Raw genomic sequence first — 26,495 nt, 5'->3', positions numbered from 1 at the left:
TTCTAAAACGTTTTCATCTGTATGCCCAACTTCACCAATATGTGTATTATAATAATGTTTTGTATCTGCCCATATCATTTCAATAGCATTGAACTGACAGAGGAGCGTTTTTTCAAAACTCAACAAAAGCAAAAATGGCCAAATATGAGTTACTCACACATTAGTTACATACAACTATTTATATATGGTTTTTGGGGTCGGCTATTGATTGGTGCACTGAAAATACAGCAAAACGCAACAAACACCGCACTATAGCCATTTAAAATTTCAAAGGTTTTGCAAAACTCAACATAAACCTATAGGTTTTACAAAACTCAACAAGATCAGACCTGTCTTCCCACAGTCGCATAAATAGATCGTTTAACGGCCTAATTTGTTAGTTCTTTAAGATCGATTATGGAGACCACAGGTACGGAAAATGAAAACGCGGAATACGACAAACATGTCACAGTTACTGCAGGTGGGTGGAAGCATCGCAATAGTGATAAAAAACAGAAGAAAGAAACAAGACATTTTGTTGGACGAAATCACCCACCTATATTAGAATGTTCTCATATAAGTTTAGATAATAAAGGAAAAAAGAAATGTTTAGCAAAATCTATAAGTGCTGGAGATGTAGAACGTATGTATTTTGCAGTTTTTCCCATTAATTTTTCAATCTATTGTTGCATTTGTTTTAGTTTTCCGTCATCATTTTTTTTCACAAGCTAATAAAATTGACCAGGATCGTTTCCTATTGAAATTCATGAATATTTCTATGCCTCGTAAAGTATAATATGGTAAATACTAAAAAAAGGGACAATGTTAAATCACTATTGGAATGTGTGAATATACCTGAACATGCCAAGCTATTTTATCAAGATGTGATGGCAGCAGCAAGAAACAATAAAGGCGACGATGAAGACAACATAAATAAAGAATACGAGGAGGGTGAAATTATTGTTTAGTTAAAACAATGTTAATATGTAAGTTGTTGAGTTTTGTAAAAACTCGAGTTTTTTGCTAATTTTTTAAAAGAAATTAATGTTGTGTTTTTTTTTTCATACTTATGACTAATATTATGTACGTAATGAAACACGTTTAAATTCTTAGCAGCATTTTTTAAATCCCAGCAGTTAATTTATAAATCATAAAAATGCGTTTCCTGAAAAATCACTTTTTTTTATCTTGTTGAGTTTTGAGAAAACGCTCTTCGGTAGGGTGGCAATCTTAAAACTTCATGTCCATTTGCTTGTAATAATTGATCTATTGATGGTTCTTCTAAATTTGGAATTAATTGATTTTCTACGCACTTTGTAAAGTTCTCACTATTCATTTCTCCATGATAGTCCATCAGTTTCGATTTACTAGCAAAAACCAAACTGGCAATTTTTTATAAAACCACCTTTGTGTCCAGCATCTAACACAATGAAGTGTTTTCCATCAAATCCACCTGGTCTACGAACACTCTTTACATTATCATCTTGCCATGATTTCATTTTGTTGCCCTTTGAGAAAATCCAAGTTTCATCGAGAAAAACTAGTTGACGTGTAAATTCTGAATGTTTATTTTCCATATATTTTTGAAAAATGCTGCTGAAAATAGGTGTCTCCATTAGTGCTCTTCGGTTATCATCTTTCTTGTATTTAAACCCCAAATGACAAAGCAGGGTTCGTAGAGGTCCATAACTTATATCAACTATTTCTTTTTGGCATAGCTCTTCTTTAAGCCGTTGTATGATTACATGTTTCTCTGAAAGTATAATAACAATATACAACTTTTGCCATTTTTTTAAATATATAACTTATTTTGTGCATACATATAATACATTCCGAACCTCCATTTTAGTATCCTCATTCAGGTCGAGGGTTTTGGTTTTTCTTCGAGACCTATTTTTTCCAGGTGTTGAAGGCAGCGCATCTTAATCTTTGGATACTTTGATGCCGGTTACAGTTCTTAAGCTGATTTTCAGGGCATGAGCAACTCTCTATAAAGTCTTTCAGTTTATCATATTATCAAATATTGAATAAAAATAGTATTATTTATCTCTTGGATTGCGTTTAGAGAAATAAGCGGCCTTAAAATAATCAATGAGATTCCCAACAAGGACACGTGCTTGAAAATTCAAGCGTTTTCCCGGCATGTTGAGGTTTTATAATAATTATAACAGAGTAGCAACTCCTGATTATTATTTAAACACTAGTAAAAGTTATGAAAACAACTGTTTAAATATAATAATAAAAAGAAATAAAATTGTAACCGCAAATAAGCAAACAAACTGCTGAAAGTCTAAATATCAAAAAATAAAACTACAAAACAACAACGCCAATGGTCTGTGTCAAATATCGAATGTCGGAAACACGAATATTATTTTTCTTGGTTTAACATATGGCATTTATTCTTGTTTGACACATGGAGAGACACATGGTTGAGACACACACTTTGACACATGGTTTTTAGAATACGTATTTCTTTTCGACTTTCAAAATATATACGTTCATTATTTTCTAAGTTTTCGACGTATATTAAAGCTACTACAATAGTAAGTTTACTGATTGTCTTGAATAGATGTAAACAATGATGACGTGAACGCAAAGATATATTGATCGAACTATAGTGATAAATGCTCATCTTTACTATAATTATGTATTATTTACGAAGATATGTAATTTTTTCAATTCATATGTTTCATTCATAAAAACCGTCGTAGACCTGCCACCTCCTGGAGTCTCATCCTCAGTCTGCTGTACCTGAAAATGTTGTCACAAGGAGCTAATTTTGACAATTTTATTACAAATGTCACAATAAATCTAACACCAGAAATTATTATTTATGGCCTTCATAAAGTACTTTATATTACTAAGTATCAACTAGGTATTCCATTATTGATTATTGTTCCTGTACTTTGTTATTTACGTTAATTTTTATGCAGAGCTCACACAACGCAAAACAAAGAGGTGAAATCTTTGAATAAGAAACAACCGTTTATGGTTTTCTATTTAAAGGTTAAAATAAACAAATCATAATCATAACAAAGAAAAAACTGACAATTAATGTCAGCTGACAGAAGAAATTCGCAAAATAGTTGAAATCGTTTTAACTTTTTTGAGAATATCCGCTTCTTCGCGTAGACGAATTTCGCTTTAATGTGTGTGGGTAAAATATGTGAATGTGCGAGATAAAAATTATTTGTCAAAAATTCGCGAAATTCGCCCTAATCAGAATAAAGTGGAATTTCCAGAAGCGCCTGTCTGTAAAGACTCCAATGTTGCCAGGTTTAGTCTGATAAGATGTTGCTGCGAAATTTGAATTTCCTTTTTTTTTGTTGAGCAGGTTTTGGTGGTTTAATGTTATATCAAATGGGGGCTTTTACTGTTTAAAAAAAATTAAAAATATTATAATCATTATTCTGAATTATTTAAACTGTTCAAAAAATTACCACCTTAACCTAATATTGTAATTGTATTTTTAGCAGAATAGACAATTAAGTTCTTATCATCCTATAAAAGATTTTTCTGTAGATTTGTGCTTCTAAGCCTTTGTTTTTTTTATTAATTTGTTTAATTATAACATTTATAGATATAAATAATAAGAACAATATGTTCACTTCACATATGTAGAGGTTTAGACCTAAAGTATATCATTCCGACCTTTAAGCCGCAAATAAGTATGAGTACATAATTACTTTCTTAGGTATATTTTAAGATTTATAAAATGCATATTTCATTTAAATTTTTTTATAATTCACGAGCATTACTAAAAATTATATAGATAGTCACATAAAATGATAAACATTGATTTTATATTTATTACATTCACACGACATGTGTTTCGATGAAAATTCCAAAATCTTAAGAATTTGTAAAATCATCATTGTTTACACTATAAACGTGACTATACAAATTCAGATTAAATACTGATGATCATGATAAAGGGAATGTGTTAACAATTGTTTTTCTTCTAAATTACGACGGTAAATGATCAAGATTAATGTTAATAGACTATTAGATAAATGTAATGAATTTAGGGTTTGCACTTATATATAAACTTCTCCAGAGTGTTCGTCTTTTGAAAAAAAAGTAGTTGAAAAAGCGCTTACATTTTTTAATTTTATAAAGTGAAAATGTTTGACTTTAATGTTTTTCCCTGTAAAAAATAAAACAAGTATCCTGCACTGATATTTTTTTAAAATCGCTGCACATTTCTATGTCTTCTTTTAATCTTATTAAGATGTTTGAAAGTATGGCTTTCTCCGTCTTATCTATAAGAAATTTTTGACATTCGTTTTATCAAACCATCCATCCATGCAATCATACTTTATTGACTTGTGCAAGTTCTCCAAAAAATAAAGTGTTAGTATTTATCCTTGTTTTTTTTCGATAACAATAAGCCCGTTTTACGCTGTTATCATAATGGAAATTTTTCAAATAATTGAGCATTTATTGTATATAATTTTTTCTCGATAACACATTGAGCAATTAATGAAGCTATTCTTCAAATTCTTCCTCTGTTAATCATGCCTGCGAATGTTTTCAAGTTTTATACTTGACTTCATTTATCTATGTATATTTTTGTCTAATTTTGTTGACAAATTCTTTTTGTATTTTTTTAAACTTAAAAAATATAAAAGGAAATATGTTGTAAATAACAAGTGTTGAGGGCAATTAGTTTTAATCATGCAAAATACACGTACACTATGACATTTAGTAGTTATATCGAGTTGGGCCCGTCATAGAATTCGAATTTCCCGCGTTTAATTAAATTCAAATTTACCGCCGGGTTTGACCACGCTTTTTTTTTAATCTGATTTGATAAGCGAGGTTATGGCTTACAAATGTCAAAATTAGTTGGAATTATTGTACCTTCAGGAGAGGACCAACATTTCTATGCGTTAACAAGGCAACTCGTATTTCTGTATATTTGTGTTTTGTGCTGCTTAGTGTGTCAAAGTAAGGATATTTACATATAAAGTATTTTACGGGCAGAAGACGTTGTTGAACAGATAAAATTATTAATTTATTATAAATAATGCATGCATTTACTAACAACAATAGTGTTTCGTCAATCTGCTAAAGAAATTTGAGTTTCATAAATCAATATTAAGAGACCGACTTTAAAAAGGAAGAGGAGGGACAAATTTGAAAGAATTCCAGCAACTTCCAATTTAAATCAGGAAACAGAGATTGTACGCCACTGTATAGATTTTGACAAGGGATTTTTTGGCCCCACGTTAAAATCCTTAATACTAGAATCAGTTTTTTATTGCTAACCTGGAGGATGCCAGAAAAAAGAAAAAAAAACTTAGTTGATAACATAACAAGATGATCCAATCATGATCCAATTGCTATAATAGTCCCTAGATAGCATATTGGTTTTTAGTCTTAATGAGGTAAATTAGTCAGGGAATCGGATTGTATAATTTGTGGGCAATTTTCTTCTGTGTGATAAGGCTTTAGCTCCCTAGAGAATCAAACTGGATAATAGCTGCTAAAAAATGACTTCTTTATGAGAACAAACATCAAAACAATCATACTAGAGTAAAAGTTTGCAACAATAACATATAAACCAGTATTAGACATTATTTTATTATTATTATTTTATTATTATTTAGTTTACCACTTAGAGTTTAGGAAATAATTTCTAATTAGAAAATCTGCATGTTTAAAATCATAATAATAAACCACAGGTGAAGTTGAATATTTAGGTGTAAGACAAGACCAGTTCAAGAGAAGCATGATGTGAATCAGGATTAACAAGACCGCTACTTTTAATTGTAAAGAGTAAATTAATATTTAAAAAGCAGACATCAAGATTTGACCCATATTCATTGGTTACCTCGCAGACAGTAGAAGTTAACCGCAGAAAATAGAATCTTTGCAAATAATATGTTACTAGCATATAGACCATGTAGATCTTCACTGGATTTCCAAGAAGATTATTAGGATATTAAAGTCACCAACTATGAAGGCATTTTAAAAAATGTCAAAAACTTTTGCAATAATTTAACATTTTCATATTCAATAGATATGTTTATAAAAGACGGAATATACCTACATGGTGATGTTTGTTTTTGTTACGATATGATGTTTTTCACTACAGTGATTAGAAATTCTGAAAAATAATAGTCATTGAATGCAGTTTTCAATAGTTTATTATTTGTTGAAAATCACAGATTTTAAATCACCACCGTTAAACTCTATTCATTTTTCAATATCTACTCGAATTCTTCCATTAATTCTTCTTATCGCCTCCTCGTTTATGTTATTCTTTAGCTCATCCAGTATGCGGGGCTTGTTTAGATACACTTTAGACTTTAGATACGCCTATAAGAAAACAATCTGGAGTCGTTAAATCAGGAGTACGTGCTGGCCAGGAAAGTCCAGGAAATCGTGGCGAACACGAAAAAAATCATATCAAAAAATCAACAAGGAGCGTAAAAAAGCGGTCAGTGTTTCGACAGTAAAACGGCGACGTTTAGCTGTATTAAAACCGCTACTGAAGGATGTTAATAAGAAGGAAAGACTTCAGTGGGTCCAATCACACAAAGAATGGACCATTGATGACTTTAAGAAAGTTCTCTGGAGTGACGAGTCGAAAGAGGCGAGTTTTTGTTCGCCATTATGCCAATGTAAGGGTCACTCGGAGGATCTGCAGTGGGCGATCTAATTAGAATAGAGGGAATTCTTCGCAAAGAGGATTACAAAACAATTTTAAGTGACAGTGTACTTCCTTCTGGTACTCGGATAATTGGGAAAAACTTCATCTTTCAACATGACAATGACCCCAAGCACACTTGGAAATTGTGCAAAGCAATATTTAGGTCAATTACAAAGGCAACATCTTCTGAAAGTTATGGTATGCCCGCCACAATCACCGGACCCCAATCCTATCGAATTACTGTGGGATGAACTGGATAGACAAGTGCGAAAACCGTACCCCACATCAAAAGAAGACTTGTGGAGGATCATCCACAAGTCTTCAAACTTTGGTAGTACCAAAGTTTCCAGTGGTACTACCCGGTAGAAATATAATAAAGGCAGTATTCCTCATAGTCACCTAGATCAGCTAAAATACGAATTTCTTCTATGGATGGGTCAGCAGTCAAGCTAACCAGGTTTTTATAAGAAATATACTACTATAATCTTTAGCCCGAGGGTATATAGACAAATTCTTACAATAGTTTTCAGGCCTCTTAGATTTTGATAAAAGAAGAGATCATTCTTATCTACAGCCTTTGACGTTCTGTAGATGCCTGCTGAAAATTTGCTTCAAAAGATATAGGATTACGACGAGGACGAACTTCTTCTACAGCAGTGCCTACAAGCCATAGTGATTTTTTTACACCAGGTTTGAAAGACACAACACCCTAATTTTTGTCAAGGGTTTGACATCCATAATGCACAGTTGTTTTTCCATGTAATTTATTATCTGTTGTCCGGTGGTGTCAGGGTTATCCATTCTAACAAATTTAACCATTATCCGTATTGCTTTTGCGGTCCTCTTCTCCACGGCTTTCTTGCCCTGCCGTTGCCTTGCCATAATTCTTGTTTTTTTATGTTGGTTTAGGTTTTTGTCAAGGTTATTCCACGTAGATGTTTGCATTGACGCAATGGGTTTTTATAATGGCGGGAAAATACCTTTTGCCACAATGTACAATAAATAGAGGGATAAATGTACGTATATTACGTTCACTAATCTTACACACTTTATGGAATTTTATTTTCTATTAATAAATGATTTTAATTTGATTTTTACGACATAGACCAGTTTTAAGAAGATTCCCGGAAACAATTTAATCGCTTAAGTGAATTTAGGACGATAAAATCCGAGCCTGAGGGTTTCGAAAACTAGCCAGCAGATTTAGAAGAATAAATATGTGTGAATAAATATGTGTATGTCTCAAAACTATATCCGCGGCACTAACAAGACAAGGCTGCATATCAAAGAAACGAAAAATGATCCTTGCAATAATACCTCCACAAAAATAACGAAGAATGGAGTTTTGTCAAGGTTTTCAGAGAGATAATTTCAGCAAGATTTTTATATCTGACGAGAGTTGTTTCCAAATTGGTGCAAACCATCTCAAAATCCTGTAGAAAGTGTTGTGATATTTCAGGGCTCATGCTTTCAGCAGGATAATGCAGACTCCTACCTATACCTAAGCTTGGATGCAAGAACAATTATTGATAATAAATCCTTGGCCAGCAGGTTCACCAGATCTTAGTCCCATTGAAAACATATGTAAATTTATGAAGGTTGTTGTTCGATTTTACAGGCCTGGACCACCATCACTGAGGAGTATCGCGTTTACCTATTTTCCGGTGTACCTGGACGTTTGATTAAGTGTTTATGATTGAATAGAGGTTGCATAGGAAACATTGGATTTAAAAGGGAAAGAAATAGATTGTCTGTAAGGAGTAGGTAAATAATTTCAATTGCTTCAAAAAAAAAACAGGAAATAAATTTATTCATAATGTCACCTTTGAATCTAAAATTTTTAGTTGTTGATCACTTAAAGATTCTTTCAACTTAGTCATATTAATTTTGGAGGGTCATCATCTTATAGCAATATAGCCAATCAATTTACACATATAGAGTGAAACTTAGATTTATACTGTATAAAGGAGTTTCTTGATAACCTTTTATAATATTTAGGTATAATATGCGAAAGTTTTTCCAGGCAAGCTTAGGCTTTAGGAAATTTCATACTGGTTGTTTGCGTCCGAATTGTATCCTCCTATCTAAAAATTTAATTTAAATAAACGGTTTTTGATTTTATTTGACTTGATTTTGATATTACCATGACGTATAAGCCACACACCAGAGTATGCGTTTTGTGGTTGTGTGGTCGGTGCAATCTTGAAGTATGTTTCAAACTGAAATAATGTCTCAAAATACTCTACAATGTCATACTGGCAAAATTCGTGAAAACGATGATTCGGATTTTATACTACACTTCCTCTTACATCAGTTAAGAATTGTTTGTGTTGGTTATCGCTTGTAATGAGTAAATTCAATTTTTAACTTATTAATAAACCGACTAATTGCAAACATAGTCGTAAGTAAATGATCTTAAAAAATGCATTTTCAGACTGTACTAAATCTAAATATAAAGCAATGAGGTTTGAAATTGATATTAAAGTCATTTAAATGAACACAACATTTAAATCTGACAGAATAATATGTATAGATGGACTAGTTTATATTTCACTTCATACGTACTTTACTGCATCGCAATATTATGCATTAAATCATCATGACAGGTCGATATGTGTTTACAAATTAGTACTATGCTCTCTCGGTTGAAGGGTGTAAATGATAAAAAAGCAACGTAATTATTTAACACCTACATTTTATCGGTATAGATCATTATTAGTTCTTTATATTTAGCATAAAATTTTACACAATTTGGCAAAAGTAGTTCTTTTATGCTATATGTTCCTTCTTCTACTTGTTTTTCTTTTTCTTTATTTAGCAAGTACTTTGGTAATTTTGGGATTAATTTACATCCTCTATGTTTTTACTCCTTTAATAGATTTTTCTTTGGATTTTGAGTTGAGAATCCCTTATTTTGTATCTTTCTTTTCTTCTTTCATTTTGTATAGAATTTCTAGGTTTTTCCAGTGTATACAAAGATTGCTATATACCCTTTCATCAATTTTGCATAATTCTTCTTGTGACGAATTGATATTGCATAAGAATTTTCAAGTTCAGGTTAATAATAAATAAATAATTTATGTTTGCTGATCAAGAAAATTGTTAAGACCGCTCAATTTTGCTCAACCTGCCGAATAAAATATCGCCAACACACGAGAACCATCAAAAGTTCTTCGACCCATGCATGGCATTAAAAGAAGTATTTATTAATGGAGGCCATTATCCCGTCTTTCAAAGATCACTGCAGAAAAAGACGAGACCGCAAATGAAATAAATAAAAAAATAATAATTCCGGATACAACGGTGGAAAATTTTCAGATCATTAATAACCCTCTATCTATACCACGCATATAAGATTTAGGAAAAAAAAAAGAACCATTAAGTGGTATACGATTCAAACTACAGGTCGGGACGTAAGTATATTAAAACCTGTTTTCTGAAAAAGCTACTTACAAAAATATTCTAGAAGGAAGTGGAATTTTTGTTTGCACATATCATAAAGAATGCGGTTTGTTTTACTTGAAGAAACATCGCGCAACAAATTCGATTTGTTAGTTTTGATTTACTACTTATAAGAGTTCAAATTCAAATTAATTTATTGCTTCTTTGATTACATAAATTAATATTATAAAATCATCGACTTAAGAATAGTACTAAAATTGAGATAGTTAAAAAGTAAAATAGTTAGAGCTAAGTAAAATAAAGATAGAAAGTAAAAGACACACTAACTACATCAACAGACACAGACTTATCAAACTAGATATACAGGGTGTTCCGTTGATCATGTTACAAACTTCTAGGGTAAATAGAAAACGTAAATAAAGAAAATTTAATATGAATATGGGTCTAGAAATGCTTCCTCAGGAAGCTAGAGCTCTTTGAAGATAACCCTTAAAAACTTTTATAGCCTCGGAACTACTTTAGCTACAACAACCATTGTTGGGACATATATTATTGTTAATACGTTTATTCTTTTGAACCTACTAAATAAAAATAATTTTACCCAGGGGCATGGAAATCAAGGGGATATTTGGTAAACTTAACCCCCTTTTCCTAAGACAATTAATTTTTTCCATTTGGGTATCAGATTATGATGCTCCTATGCCTTTGACATAAAAAAGGTGCTCTCAGCAAAAATCGCTAAATATTCCCTTTTATTTTTGTAAAAACTGACTAAAATTAAATTAAGATACAGGGCCAGAATTAATTATTTTATTAATAATCCTAAAGTTCATTTGCCGAAAAGCGATAATAAACAAACCTTTTTAAGTAATATATTGTTAATTAATGTTATTTTATCTGTTTTGACGTATATAAACCGTATATGTAATAGCATGAATAGATTATTGAGTATTGAGGTTTTAAACTCAATTTTTTAGACTTTGCAAAGTTTGCTGCCCTTTTAATTATTTATAAAGTCCACATATGAATCGCTAACTGCAGAAAGAGGACATCTCCAATTTCTTAGGAAACTCATATTTTCATATATTTAGATTTAATCACCTTAAATACATCGTTTACTGCATAAACGGGACATACGACATTGTCGCACCATTTACTCGATAGCGTTATAATTCTCGCTAACCGCAGAAAGGGGATATGTCCTGGAGAAGTAACCTTTCTGCGGTAAACTATTGACTTCGGTTCTTTTCGTGCAGTTTCGTACACCAATACAAAAGACCAGATAATATAATCACTAAAATGCAATAGAGATTCGGGGACCTATTTTAATGTTCCGCTCTGATTTATTTTGGTTTTTGCTGGCTGAGCAATAAAAAACGCAGTCGTTTAGTTCTGTTTAGAATTTCATAGAAACAAGGAAACAACACGTGCTTATTTCATTGTATTTAAGTTGAATAGAAAAAATGAGTTCGAAATCAGAATCTGAAGATAAAAAAAAAAAAGAAAAAAAGGTGTTGTGAACACTGAGAAATATAAAAGAAATTATATTAAAAGGACAAAACTGCAAGGCGTCCAACACGTAAATTATTCTGGAAAATGCATTCCTGCCAAAGAGGTTGCGAGTGATTTATGGTAAGTCTGGGGTTTTTTTAAATCATCGTTAGGCAAACTAGTTTATCCTTTTAGTTGTTACAAGAAATGTTTAAGTGGACTGACTGAAGAAGAAAAACAAAGTATGCTTAATTTGTTTTGTAATTTGCAAACAAAAGACTTACAAGATGTGCATTTACAAGGACTCTTAGAAATACATTCCATTTCACGAAAAAGGGGTAGCATAGACACTTCTAATAGTAAACCAAAGTCTTTAAGGGCCGGTTGTATAAATCAATTTTGATCTTAGGTTCAACGGAACGCCGATCAAAATGTGAACTGCGTTCATTTGATATTCTGTTGTTGTCTTGTCTTGTTTTGTTGATGGCTTTGCTGCAAGGCAATTGCCAGCCCGATTTGGGGGAGACTCCTTCTTTGTCTGGCTCTGGACCATGCAGGAATCTCCGAAATATCTTCTTATATTACAACTTTGCTCGTTCTGTTTAGCTTGTGACTATAGCTTTGTCTTGTATCGGCTTTATGGTTTGTGGCTATAATACGGGAGGAAAACGTTAGTATTACAACAAAAGGAATGAGAGACCACACCAAGCACTAAAACAAGCGGGATTGTAGGATACAAGAGGGGTATTAGATAGTTGAGCTTCAAAGTTTAATCTTATTGATGTTTATGAATCGCATGATTATTTCTATTGATTCGTCGTCGGGAGCAAACAGAATTTGAGTTGGATAATGGATAATGGTGATATTTTCTTTTTCAATACAAAGATTTTATACAAGTCTAGATCGGGTATATTATTAATAGGACATTCAAAAAATATGTGGTTTAGGTGATCAAGCATACCGCAGTCGCAATAAGGGCTACCTTTCATTTTAATCTTATATAGATGGGCGTTAGTCAGGCAATGACCTGTGCACATTCTAATTATTGTTGTAACGTGTTTTTTTCTTAGCTTTCAAAAGATGATCTTTAAATTATTTACTCCTGACATTAATGTGAAGGGAAAATTGATTTTAGTTAAATGAATCTGACTGAGAGCCGGGATCAATATCCATATCAAAATTTTGATTGAATAAAAAGGTTTTTACTGTTCTTTTATTGTTTTCTGACATGTTTAAAAATGCATCGATGATGCTTTTAACTTCATCTGGGTACCAAGAAGATTCATGAGAATTAAACCTATGAACTGCACTTGTAGAAGGCATTTGTGTTTTGAGACTGTTTTCTTTTCTTAATGAAAAAATTGGAGAGCTAGTTTCTTTTTGTGGTCTAGAGTTAGGGGAAATTAAGTTATCATTATGTGCCTTTATGAGCTTTATGATTTATGGGGACCTTTACAATAAAAACATCTAGTTTCGCAAGGGGGGTGCTCCTCTAAATCAGATTTTTTTTCCTCACCACATGTGAAGCACCTTTCTTTGCCTTTACAGTTAGTGCGAGTATGACCATACCGTAAACATCTAAAGCACTGCGTTACAGGGGAGATGTATATAGAAATGGGTCTTTCCAGTCTGTAGATATTTAGGGATTTGGGAAGACAAACACCTTTAAATGTAATAAGAACCGAGCCAGTGGGTTCATATGTTATATCTTTGTCTTTAATTATTTTTCGGTTTAATCTTTTAACCTCTAGAATTTCTATACCGGTATCAGTTTTAGAACATTCTAATATTTCTTTTTCGCCTATATCTATGTCAATTTGCCTGACTAACCCTTTACAAGTCACAAAGTTAAATGGAATATAGATTTTATAGCCCTTATTTAACAGGGTTTTGTTTTTAACAAAATTATTTGCAGACAGGAAATTAATGAATTCTACAGAGATTCTGTTTAAGCCTTTATTTTTAATTTTTTTAACGTCTGTCAGATTTAGGTTAAAAATGTCTCTAGCAATTTTAATATTATTAAATTTGCCTACATTAAAACCCACTTTTTCGGTGGATTCTAAATAGACAAGAAATGGGCCAGTATCATTTTTAGAATAAAAAACTGGTTCTTTTTCAAGGTTGGTTTTTTTAGTGTTTGAAGCCTCTATTGAAATACTACAAACATCAACATTGCCATTATCTATACCGTCACATTCTTTTGGCATTGTTGCCATGGGCTGGGGGGGGGGGGCGCCCCCCCCTGCTTCACTCATAGTACTTCTTTAAGCAATGTAATTGGAAATAAGCATGCACAAAATAAAAATTTTTAAGCCAAAAAGCAAATAAAAGCAAGCTAGTATGTAGAAAGCTTTAACCACTTAGAATAAGCTCAACTTACCTTTTACACGCGCACAAAAAGAAAATAAATTAGTAGGACAAGATCGAAACACAGCCTCCAAAAATATAATGTAGCCTGTCTCGCGATCGCAAGCCGAAAAAAGATATTCTGTTGTTGTTTCAATGTAAACTGAACTTTAGTTCAGCTGAACTGAGGTTAGTTTAGGTTGGCACTACAAATATTTAGTTACTTTTGGTTTTTTTTAATTTTTGACATTTAACATAACCTAAAAGGAGAGGTTTGTTTTGTTTTTGTTTTGATTTGGCGGGCTGGGTTGCTTGCAAGTAAAAAAAAGTAAAAACAGTAAAAGTTTATAAAAAGTGTATTTTCTACTTGGTGTGGCTGGTACTACTAATTAAGCTTGATTTTACATACCTATAGGTAAGTACAAATTGATATTTTTGCAAGCCGTTAAATACTTTCGAATTTTATTGTATAGTAGGTATTGCTTTTATTTTATTGGGTACAGTGTTTAGTATTTGAGAGTTGTAGCTGACGTCGAAGGTAACATTTCTGGAAGTATCTGTGGTTGGATTTCATCCTCTACGCATTCGTCTTGCTGTTGAGTGTTTACTTCTATATTTTCATTGTCTACATTTGCAGATATTATATCTTGTTCCGAATCTTGGATTAGGTTTTGATTTTCACCGTCTTCTCGGAGGTTTCCTTCTCTCGATTTATTAGCCATGTAAGGCTGTAGGAATCCCATCTGTTTCTGAAACTTCCACTCCTTGACAACTTTCGCCGGTGCTCCATTTTTCAAATATTTCTGTTGCCTCCTAATCGCATCCCTCAATAAATGTCTTAGTTTCTCCCACAACGCCTTTGCTTAGATCCTACAACAATGGCTTAACTTTAGAGTTCTATTAATATAACTATCTAAAAATTCGTCAATATAAATAACAAATAATTTTACAAAACTTTGTAAAATTTTTAAATCATTAAAAAATTTTTTAAATAAAACAATTTATAAGTTTTTGTGTTGTTGTGGGAAAAGTTTCCACAAACTCTAACTGTCATCAATGAATTTTCTTTGTTGCAGATACTTGGCCACAGGAAACAGTTACAAAAGTATTGCATACAGCTATAGGATGGGTGATCGAACGGTCTCTAATATTGTGCGAGAAGTATCTGAAGCAATATGGAAATTGATGCAACCGAAATATTTGCCGGAACCATCGGAAGAGGACTGGAAATCAGTTGAAGTTGATTTTGAAAGAAAATGGCAATTCCCACATTACATTGGTGCCATTGACGGTAGGCATGTGGTGATTAAAAAACCTGGAAAAAGTGGATCCTCTTGTATCAATTATAAACGTACGTTCTCCATTGTACTATTGGCTGTCGTCGACTCAAGTTATAAATTTATCACTATTGATGTAGGATCGCAAGGAAGATTTAGCGATGGAAACGTTTTCAGTACAAGCGTTTTGGCAAAGAAAATTCGGAATCATACTTTACATCTTCCAGCACCTTCTGTACTGCCTCCACTTGTGAACCCAATACCATATGTGTTTGCAGGAGATGAGCATTCCCATTGTCTGAGAATTTGATGAGACCTTATCCTAAACGAAGCGTTAGGATAATTATGAAAACAAAATCTTTAATTACAGACTATCGCGAGCGCGCCAAACGGTTGAATGCGCTTTCGGTATACTTGCCTCGCGTTTTCGAGTTTTTCGAACTCCTTTTGAGAATAAGGTAGAAAGTGTAATTAATGTTGTCAAGGCAGCTTGTGTATTGCATAATTATTTAAGGAATTATTCAGTATCTCAAAGCGAAGACGACGGAAAAGAAGATATGCCGCAAAATCAGCTACGCCCTTTACGATCAACCAATACTTGAAGTGTACAGAAAGCTTTTACGATTCGACAGACTTTTACCAATTATTTCAACTCTGCGGGAACGGTACCTTGGCAAAGAGAAAGTGTTGCTAGAGGGAAGTACTAAGATATACAATTTATAATAAATAAATAAACTTACCAGTTTTCATATCGACTTCTTTAGCGATTTCTTCCCACTTTTCAGTTTTTAGTTTTGTCCTCATGTAGTCTACATGACTTGTATCGTATAAAACTTGTCGATTTCGCACGGCCTCGATTAGTTTTTCTTCCATATTTTTAAACTACTCACCGTGAATAATGTACAAAACTGCGGCATTGACACTGCGTTCTGTAGGATCACGTTCAGCTAAAACTGCGCACGACACGCTGCGAAAAAATATGCGCAACAACTATTCTTTATTAGGTTTACAAAATCTCGCCGTGACTCACGCTGCCTCACCTCACCAAGCTGCGTCTCATTTTGCGCCTGGCCTGATGGAAGGGTCTCTCAGTCTGGCCAATAAATAGCGACCATCAGTCGCATCTGAGTCTCTTGATAGTCGCACTATTGGTAGAGTCAACGGGTCCATATTTACTGCTTTATTTGCTACTGAATTTTTATCGATGACAAAATCAACCTTTAATAATTCTGTTGCAAGGGATTTAGAGGCAGCAATGGCCTCCCTATCATAACTAATTTTCAATATTGCTCATAGGTTTGTCTTTTTAAAACTGGCTAGCTGTGTTATATTTGTTTAAGGACCTATCAATTCTATAAAGGATTGGATGCCATAATTCCAAACCCAGAAACCCAATAATTATTAATGCCAAGTGACATTATTCATTTTAATCGTCAAAATTTGTTATATCGGCAATAACTCGAAAAGTAAAAAAAAAAGGCGATTTGAGTTTTCAGGCTTATTTTAGTAAATTTAATTTACTTTTCGATTCTGCTATCAAAATTATACAGTGCCATTTTAATTTTTGACAAAAATCAAGATAACAGGTTTTAATTCAAGTGACGCCTCTTAACAATTTTATTAAAAACTTTCGCGTACTAATAAATACAATATTTAAAAGTACTTACATTTCACTTTTTAACAAGCCCAAATTAGTTTTTGAAGGTGGTAGACAATGGTACAGTGAAAACATCTTGTCGAACTTGCATTGTCTTATTTATTTAATGTAACACGACGTTTCGGTTGGTAAGTATCTCCAACCGTTATCAAGTGTAAACTGATTACCAGTTTACAGTTTACCAGTTACCAGTTTACACTTGATAACGGTTGGAGATACTTACCAACCGAAACGTCGTGTTACATTAAATAAATAAGACAATGCAAGTTCGACAAGATGTTTTCAAGTCCAAATTAAACAAAATCAAATAAGTCTTTTAAAATTTGGAGCCATTTAAACAATTACACTTTCACTACCTTCCCCTTTTTTATGAAGACCGGTACGTCAATGAATCTTTAACCAAAATTATAAAAAATATTCTTATTTTTAAAAAAAGGTACTATTAAGCTGAAATTTTCTGGAGAAAATTAGAATTGAATTATTGACCATTTAATTACGCCCTCTAGTAACCAAACTATGAACTTAAAAATAATTGGTCAATTTTATAAAATAAAAAAAATTATATCAGATTGATATATACGCTTAATAAAACATCCGGTATATGTACTTCTTATAAAACGGCCTTAATAGCAAGATGTGCGGGGAAATCCCAACAGATTAAAATAATCAGAGATGTGGGTCTTTGAAAGGTATTTATTTAAGAGCAAAACAACTTTTTGCTGAAAAAAACTCTAATAGCTTGTACACGATTGTAAGATTCCTATTAAAACATAAATAAAAGTACAAGAACGAACCCCATGTTGAAAACTAGACATGTTTTGATCATCAATTTTAAATACAAAAGCGTCGAGTTTTATTAACAATAAAATGCTAAACATACTGTTTTTTTTTGTGTATTTGGTGCCTGCTACAAAATACGAAACTAAAAACAATATTTATAAGTGGAAAAACTTTTGACTTTTATTGGCCCATGTATATATATGTTTTAAATATTAATAACTTATGAAGCCGCTTTTTTTAAAGATAGCCAGTGACATCAGTTTTTAAACAAATTTCTCCCCTATTAGGTTCAATTTCCCTAGCATTATATTTAATTAATTATAAAATTTAAATAAATCTAAATTTTGCACTTTGAGTTTTTGCATGTAAAATAGATTTGACGTAAGTTCGATTTGCGTATTTTCTTGGTAATATATAACCGAGAAAAATATGTATAAATCGTTTCATTTTTCACAGATCTATTCACATATAGAAGCTTGAATCATGTAAACGATGATCTTTAATCATATTTTAAGTAAGAAGTGATAAATTGATGAATGATGAAGATTATCAGTGGGAAAAAAATACTTTTGACATATATATTTAGTGGTATACTAATTAACAGCATTTCTTTTAGAGATAAAGATATACTTAGAGCATTATTCTTAATAACTGCTCTAAATATCAAATCGGTCTTTAATTTTCCATTTAAATTTTAATTATCTTTCAAAGTTTTTTCATTTTATAGTGTTTTTCTTTATCTTTCTTCGTTTATTCTTTTATTACATTATGTGTGTCTAATGTTTTTTTTGTTGTTTATTCCTGGCATTTAGTTTTTTTCTACACGACTATGATAACCTTTACAATATAGCCTGTATACATTTTAATTAAATTTTTCTTTCACAATTATTTTTTCTTTTCTAATATATTTCTTTTGTTCTACTTTCTCTCGTAGTAAGTTCATATCATTTTTTGAAGATATGACCTCTGCTATACTGGCGATTGGTGACTTCAACCTGATTATTTACTCTTATTACTTTAATATGCAATGCCCTCAGATTAGGGACCCTAAAGTAGAATTGTTGCCAATTAAGGGTGAGACTATTTCTTTTAAGATAAGCATCAACGGCGATTGCAGGAATGATTTTTTAAGGACGGATAACTGGCCTAGAGGGGTTAGATGGACGCAAGATAAATTTTCATCAAAATCAAATGAATCAAACCATAATTTAGTGCGGGATGGCCCTTCTGATTCAGGTGTTTGCGTGTATTATACTAATGCAGGTGGTATGAGAACTAAAATAGAAGATTTTCAACAGGCACTTAGTTGCTGCTGCTTTGATATTTTTATGATTGCAGAGATTTGGTTAACATTTGAATATTCGGATGCTGAAATTGGAGTACCAAACTATGATTTATATAGATATGATCGTCAAATGGCTACAAATACTATCAAGGCTCGTGGAGGTGGTGTATTGATTGCGGCTAAAAAGAGTTTATGTACACATAGAATTGGTATCCCACTTGTCGATGTGGATATTTATTTGACTTTTACAATTGACAATTAAAGCTTTGTTGTTGGTTGCATTTATATACCATCTCCATTGTGTATTGTATTTAAGCCATTGTGAATCCGTTGAACATGTATACAGGGTGTCCAAGATAAGAATCCTAACAAAAAAAATGTGACATGTGATACATCGTTGAATATGTAATAAAAAATGGAATCAGATACAGGGTGTACTTTCTTTTCGCGCCATATAAAAAAATAAAGTTGATGATGGTTTCTCGAAAACGAAACGTCGGATATAAAATTTAAAAGCACCACCACGTACTACATCAAAAGTGTCAATAAAAAAGTGTCAATAGTTTTTTGATATCTTTTAAAATAAAGCCAGGAAAAAATAAAATCGATATTGGCAAATTTCCGTTTTTTCCAAATATCTCAGCAGACCATGGAAATTTTTGAAGTTTCTCAACGGCATGTCAATACGCTTCAAAGTGCACAACTTTTTCCTAATTTAACCGAAGCTGTATCTCCAACAGGTACCGAGATCCCTATGCTTAAGATCCTTATCTTGGACACCCTGTATACAGATTTTTCCAAGGCTTTTGATAGGGTCAATCATGGGGTACTCTTGCAGAAGCTTAGGGCTTTAGGTATTGTGGAGCCTCTTCTTCAGTGGATCTCGGAATTCATCAGAGGTAGAACCCAGATTGTTAATCTTGGAGGTATATGTTCCTCTGAAATTTTGGTGCCATCTGGGGTACCACAAGGCTCTCACTCAGGCCCTGTTTTGTTTTGCCTCTTTTTGATTGATTGACAAGTTTGGAAACTTGAAAATTGTCGTGTGTTAATGTTTGCTGATGATGTGAAGCTATTTAGGCCTATCACATCCCTTTCCGATGCTGTGCTCCTGCAAAAAGACCTTAATTTGTTCTTTGATTAGTGCCACTTGAATAGAATGTCCCTTAATATCATTAAGTGCCATAAGATTACTTTTTTTAAGCAAAGAAACCCTATTGCTTTTCTTTATAAAATAAATAATGTAACAATTGGTGTCAAAACAGAGGTTTCTGACTTAGGAATATTTATTGACTCCAGGTTGTCTTTTAAAAGTCACATCAATCAGGTGACTGGTAGGGCAGTGAAAATGCTGGGTTTTATCCAACGGTCTACAACTGATTTGTCTTTGTTTACTTTTAGATTACTTTATTGCTCTCTTGTTAGGCCCATCTTGTAGTATGGCTCAATTGTGTGGTCCCCGTCACATAACTGCTACATTAAGCAGATTGAAAGAACTCAAAATACATTTTTAAAGGTGGCTGCTTTTAGATGTGGTTGTTAAGAATAATTTTAAGAGTTGTAGTAAAGTTTTTGAACTGGCAACAGTGTAATTAGGTAAAAACGCAGCTTTAGTTTGTTTTGTTGACATATGTCATTTTTTTGCCAAAATGATATACTTCATACTTCATACTTGTCAGAACGTTTTCCCTCTTTTAGTTGATTAAATGTTTATGTTAAGTTTCTACCAAAAAAAGTCGTGTTTTTCATTTAAAAAACCCTAATTCCTACTTAAAAACGTAAAACCAACAGGTTATGGGCCCAGGCCGCCCAGGGAGTATAGGATAGTGCTATAGGACAGTACAGAAGTGTTCGCGTAAAAACGGTCGTGAGTTTTTTTGAGGTTGTGTGTAGGAAACAGGGGGCTCCAGAGGGACACCAGCAAAAAAAAAAGGAAGTAAAAAAGGCAGTAAGGGTCTGGTCGGGTTAAGGACCGGCAGTAATATTAAAGGAACTAAGGTTAGTTTCAGTTTTTAAGATCTTATCTCAAACATGTCTTCGGTAATCGAGGAAAATCACATTGAAAAATTGGTAGATAAAACTTCATACCAAATATGGAAATTTCAAATAGTAGTTACATTTAAAGCTCATGATCTTTATGAAATTGTTAAAGGAGATGTTATATATGAAGGTTTAACTAAGGATCAGGAGAAAAAGGAGTAGAATATAAAGGATGCTAGGGCTCAAAAGTTGATTATTTCTACTATTGATAAAAAGTATATAACTCACATTATGGATTGTGAAAAGTCAAAAGACATGTTTGATAAAATCAGAAATTTATTTGAGAAAAGTAGCGCAGATCAGCTTTGTCTGTTGCTTCAACAGTTTTACAGCTTTTCATATGTAAGGGGCTCTGATTTGAGCGATAATATCAGTAAAATTGAGAGTCTTGCTCATAAGTTAAAATCTCTTGATCAAAAGATTGATGACAATATGGTTATTTCTAAAATTTTGTCTACTTTACCTCAAGAGTACGATCATTTCTTGATATCGTGGGAGTCTGCAAGTGCTGAAGAGAAAACTTTGGAAAAATTAACTGCAAGGTTATTAACCGAGGAGGCTAGACATAGAAATACTAAAGAAACTGAGAGTCAGGTTGCCTTTGAGTCCTCGGTGAGGACAAAATTACTGCACAGGAAGGGCATACAATCTAAAATATTAACAACTCATGACCTAAAATGTTTTAAATGTGGCCTTCCAGGTCATTTTGCCAGAGATTGTGGCAGTTTCCATAATAATCGAGATGCAGGGAGTAGCAGGGTAGAAATTATAGTGTTTTTAGGTCTGAAGCAAGCTTGGAAGCAAGGAAAAATGCTGAGTTTTGTAAAATATGTAAGAAAACTAACCATTCAGAGAGGGATTGTTATTTTAGAGGCAGGGATAAATCAGATAACAAAAAGGTTGCTTTTATGGTTGAGCAGCAAAGTCAAAGTAATAGTAAAAACTTCATTGTGGACTCTGGATGTACCTCGCATATGGTAAATGATGAGGAAGTGTTTCTAGAGTTACATAGGTCCAAATCAAGTATTCAGGTTGCAAAAAAAGGAGAGAACATGATGACAGAAGGAAAGGGGATGATTGAAGGAAGTACCTGTATTTTAAATGATGTATTACTTGTTCCAGACCTGCGAAAGAACCTGTTATCTGTTAATGTTATAACAGCCAATAATGGGAAGTACTTTTTACAAAGGAGAAGGTAATAATTAAAAAGGATAATGTTGACATTTTGACAGGGGTTAAGAGTAAAAGTGGACTCTACATTGTGGACTTAAACAGAAATGAAAAAAGTTTTTTAGCAGAGACCAACAAGGACAAGGCAGAAGATTGGCATAGAAAACTTGGACACTTGGGTGTTAATAACATTAAAAAACTGCTTGACATGTCAACGGGCATAAAATTGAAGGGAAGTGACTGTGAACTGGACCATGTTTGTGAAGTGTGTTTGCAGGCTAAGCAGACAAGATGTCCTTTTGCGACAACCAGATACAGAGCTAAAAGGTGCTTAGAGATTTTGCATACTGACATATGCGGGCCCGTAGGACCAGACACTTGGGATGGTAAGTGTTATATCTTGACTGTATTAGACGATTTCACTCATTTTTGTAAAGTGTATTTGCTTAGATATAAGAATGAAGCGGTTGAGTATCTTAAAGAGTTTATAAGTGAGACTGAGGCATTGCATAATGTTAAGGTGTCTAAAATTCGTTGTGACAATGGGGGTGAATATGCTAATTTAAACTTTAAGAGATATTGTACTAATAAGGGTATAGTTCCAGATTTTACAATTCCTCATTCACCGCAGTTAAATGGTAAAGCAGAGAGGTTAAATCGTAGTTTACTCGATAAGGCAAGGGCTTTAATCTTTGATTCAAATTTAGGAAAAGAATTTTGGGGTGAAGCCATTTATGTAGCTGCATATTTACTTAATAGAAGTCCTACAGAAGGCTATAACAAAACTCCAATAGAATGTTGGACTGGAAGAGAACCAGATTTGTCAAGACTTCAAATATTTGGTTCGACTGCATATGCTAAGATTTTAGGGTATACTCATAAACTCGATAGCCGAAGCAAGAAATATGTTTTTGTGGGATATGCTCTAAACGGATATCGTTTATGGGATGATAAAACTAAGAAAATATCTATACATAGAGATGTTGTGTTTGCAGAATTAAAAAAGGACTGTAGCCAGGATAAAACCTCTCAAATTTCAATACAATTTGAGGACAACCAAGAGGACAATATGTTTCAGATAAATAATGAAATGTCACATCAACTGGGAGCGATGGATAATGATATCGAGCAGTCAGAAAATGACACAAATCAGAACATGAATGAGACAGAACTGGAAGAGGAATTTTTAAACTTAGGAGAAGGGCAAGAAAATATAGAAACACAAGAAAATGTTGCAGAACCAAGAAATTTGGGAGAAGGCCGAAAAAATATTTACCAGCAAACAAAAAGTGGGAGAATATTAAATCCACCTGAAAAATTAAGAGATTATGATTTAGAAAGAGAAAGTGATGACCAGGTTTTCCTCACTTACCAAGAAGCTATAAATGGAGATGAAAAAGAACAATGGTTCAAAGCCATACAAGAGGAGAAGGATTCTTTAGATAAGAACAAAGTTTGGATGTACATAAATCAAGAGAATGCTAATGACAAAAGGGTTTTAACAAGTAGATGGGTTTTTCGTGTGAAAGACAATGGACAATATAAAGCCAGGCTTGTCATCAGGGGGTGTCAACAGCATTATGGCATTGATTATAAGGAAACATTCAGCCCAGTTGTAAATTTTAGTAGTATAAGAGTGCTATTGGCATTAGCTGTCAAATATTCCATGGATATTATATCATTTGACATTAAAACAGCCTTTTTGTATGGAAATTTGAGTAAAGACATTTATATGCATATACCAGATGGGTATAAAAATAAAAAAACTGAAGGAAAAATTTGCAAATTAGAAAAAGCGCTATATGGATTAAAACAAGCTCCTTTGAAATGGAATGAGAGGTTTATAGATTTTTTAAAGTCTTATGGGCTTTTACCTCTGAAAAGTGAGCAGTGTATATTCAAAAACCCTAAGGAAAGTTTATTTTTAGGCATTTACGTGGACGATGGACTAATAATAAGCAAAAACAAAACTGAAGTGACAAACTTATTAAATAGCTTGCAAGAGGAATTTGAAATGACTGTGTGTGAAAATCTAAAAAAAATTTTGGGAGTTGAAATTTTTAAGGATGATAGTGGTATTAACTTTGGACAAAAGTCCTATATAGAATCTGTTCTTGGAAAATTTGGTATGCAAAATTCCAAGTCATCAAGCACACCAAATGTCCAGTGTATTACAAACAATGAAAAATATAATGAGATAGATGATAATAAATATCAAAAGTATCCCTATCGAGAAGCAGTGGGAAGTTTGTTATATTTAACTAATAAAACAAGACCAGCCATATCATATGCAGTGAATTTTTGCAGTAGAAGAATGGAGGATCCAAGTGATCAAGATGTTATAAATGTCAAACGAATTTTTAGATATTTAATCTTCAACATGAATGATAAAATTGAGTATAATAATATCCAAAAGACTAATAAATTAGTAGCATATTGCGATTCAGATTACGCAGGAGATCTCGAGACACGAAAAAGTACCACAGGGTATATAGTATTTTACTGTGGAGGACCGATAATATGGGCTTCTAGAAAACAACCGATAGTGTCCTTATTCAGTACTGAATCTGAATATATTGCTGCTGCAGAGTGTGTGAAAGAACTTTTGTTTATAAAAACTATAATAGAAGAACTTACAAGTGAAAAAGTAACGGTAGACTTAAATGTGGACAATCAAAGTGCGATTACAATCATTAAAAATGGACAGTTCAACAGGCGAAGTAAGCACATTGATGTGAGATTTCATTTCATAAATGAAAAGGTACATGAAGGACTTATAAACATAAAGTATTGTGCAACAGAATTTTAATTAGCAGACATTTTGACCAAAGCATTAGGGACAATAAAATTTCAAGAGTTAAAGTATAAAATAATGTGCGAATAACGTGTAACTGTATATTATAAATAAAAAAAAAATATTTGTAATTAGATATTAAGGTTTTTGTTCGTTAAGGTTAGTTTAGTTAGCTGTACTAGGTGTGAAACAGCTAATTAAAAAATTGTAATAAGTAATTTTTCGAGGTAACTTTAATCTTAAAATTGGAGAAGGTGTTAAGAATAATTTTAAGAATTGTAGTAAAGTTTTTGAACTAGCAACAGTGTAATTAGGTAAAAACGCAACTTTAGTTAAAACCAAATTCCTACTTAAAAACGTAAAACCAACAGTGGTTACAGGAGACATGAGTATTACTATCAGTGGGTCAGGGATAACCTGAACTTACCCACATTAGAGTCACGAAGAATTTACATTACTCGACTTATGTTTTATCCATAAGGTTTTAAATGCTACTATAGATTGTCCCGAGTTATTGTCTCTTTTTAAACTTAGGGTGCCTTCCAGATTGAATAGACAATCAGAAATATTTTCAGTCCCATTCCACCATACCAATTATGGCATTAATGAGCCAATTACACGAATGGCTCGAAGTGCTAATGGTCTGTCAGGACAGATAAGCTTTTTTAACTCTAGGATTACATCTTTTAGGGGGCAGTTAAAGAATATTATTTCATAGGGGCTTTAATTAATTAACTCATCTACACCTTTCATTGATTTATAGATAGTTTTGCATTTGAATATATATGTTTGTATGGGTATGCTATGTAACACTTTTGCAAATGGATTTCGTAAATAAATTAAAAAAAAATCGACTTATTTAGAGATTGAAGCCTTTAAGAGAAAAATTATAACATGTTATTTTTTGGAAAATTTTTAATACTGTATATTTGCAGGTTTGTCAAGTAAAGCAGATTATTACAGAAGTTTAATATGAATATTCTCTTACAAATATTAAATTCTAGAGTTGCCTAAATTCGCTTTAATTAAGTATATTCTTTAATTAATGGTCTCAGTGAGTAGTAAGTGAAAAAACTTCTCTTGTGCAGGTCAATACTACTCAAACAACCCCTCATTTAAGTTACGATAAAAGAACATGATGCTATTTGATCTTGCAGATATTTACGTTAAAACTGTTCAAATTGACACAATATGTATAAATAATTAAAAATCTCCAGGATATACTTTAAAAGATGAAGATTACGTGAGTCATTTCTGATATTATTCTATTGAGCGATAGAAGCGTAATTTGCATACTTTTACTGAAAGCACAATGAAAGTAGTTTTAGAGTAGTTTAAAACCAGTGGTTTTTATTTAAATGCACCCATAAACCACATTATTAATATTCTAGAAGATTTAGAATGAAATATCAATTATAATTCTGTTTTGAGTCGGGGTCAGTATATTTCCATTTTACAACGTTCTGGTAGGCTCGTAATTACTATTGACGTCAACGATCTTTATAGGTAACATAATCATTGATTAATTTTTCTCCTATTTAATAATAATTAGAAATAATTTCGTTTTTACGGAAAATTTTGACCGCCAATCGGGTCTCATTAATTAATGCTTT

At 32.5% G+C, this 26,495-nt stretch overlaps 1 protein-coding gene and 2 long non-coding RNA genes across 5 annotated transcripts in view; 1 reads left to right on the top strand and 2 right to left on the bottom strand.

Annotated features, from left to right (window-relative positions):
• The window catches only part of LOC126747472 (scavenger receptor class B member 1-like), a 129,057-nt gene that overhangs the window by 58,046 nt on the left and 44,516 nt on the right, over window positions 1–26,495 (bottom strand). The window lies entirely within an intron of this gene.
• LOC126747562 (uncharacterized) lies at window positions 11,670–16,901 on the bottom strand. Of its 2 annotated transcripts, XR_007664234.1 has the most exons (3): window positions 15,897–16,901; window positions 14,289–14,749; window positions 11,670–12,180 (listed from the first exon to the last, which is right to left on the bottom strand). It is a non-coding gene; the product is annotated as an uncharacterized LOC126747562 (long non-coding RNA). The 2 variants fall into 2 exon arrangements; XR_007664233.1 differs by lacking the exon at window positions 11,670–12,180 and having other exon boundaries at window positions 14,218–14,749.
• LOC126747578 (uncharacterized) lies at window positions 13,920–15,922 on the top strand. 2 transcript variants are annotated; one of them, XR_007664261.1, is made up of 4 exons: window positions 13,920–14,294; window positions 14,956–15,230; window positions 15,297–15,614; window positions 15,671–15,922. It is a non-coding gene; the product is annotated as an uncharacterized LOC126747578 (long non-coding RNA). The 2 variants fall into 2 exon arrangements; XR_007664260.1 differs by having other exon boundaries at window positions 14,956–15,614.

This window comes from Anthonomus grandis, chromosome 2 (genome assembly GCF_022605725.1).
Source record: "Anthonomus grandis grandis chromosome 2, icAntGran1.3, whole genome shotgun sequence".
Lineage (NCBI taxonomy): Eukaryota > Metazoa > Arthropoda > Insecta > Coleoptera > Curculionidae > Anthonomus > Anthonomus grandis.
This window is presented reverse-complemented; position numbering and strand designations above follow the sequence as displayed.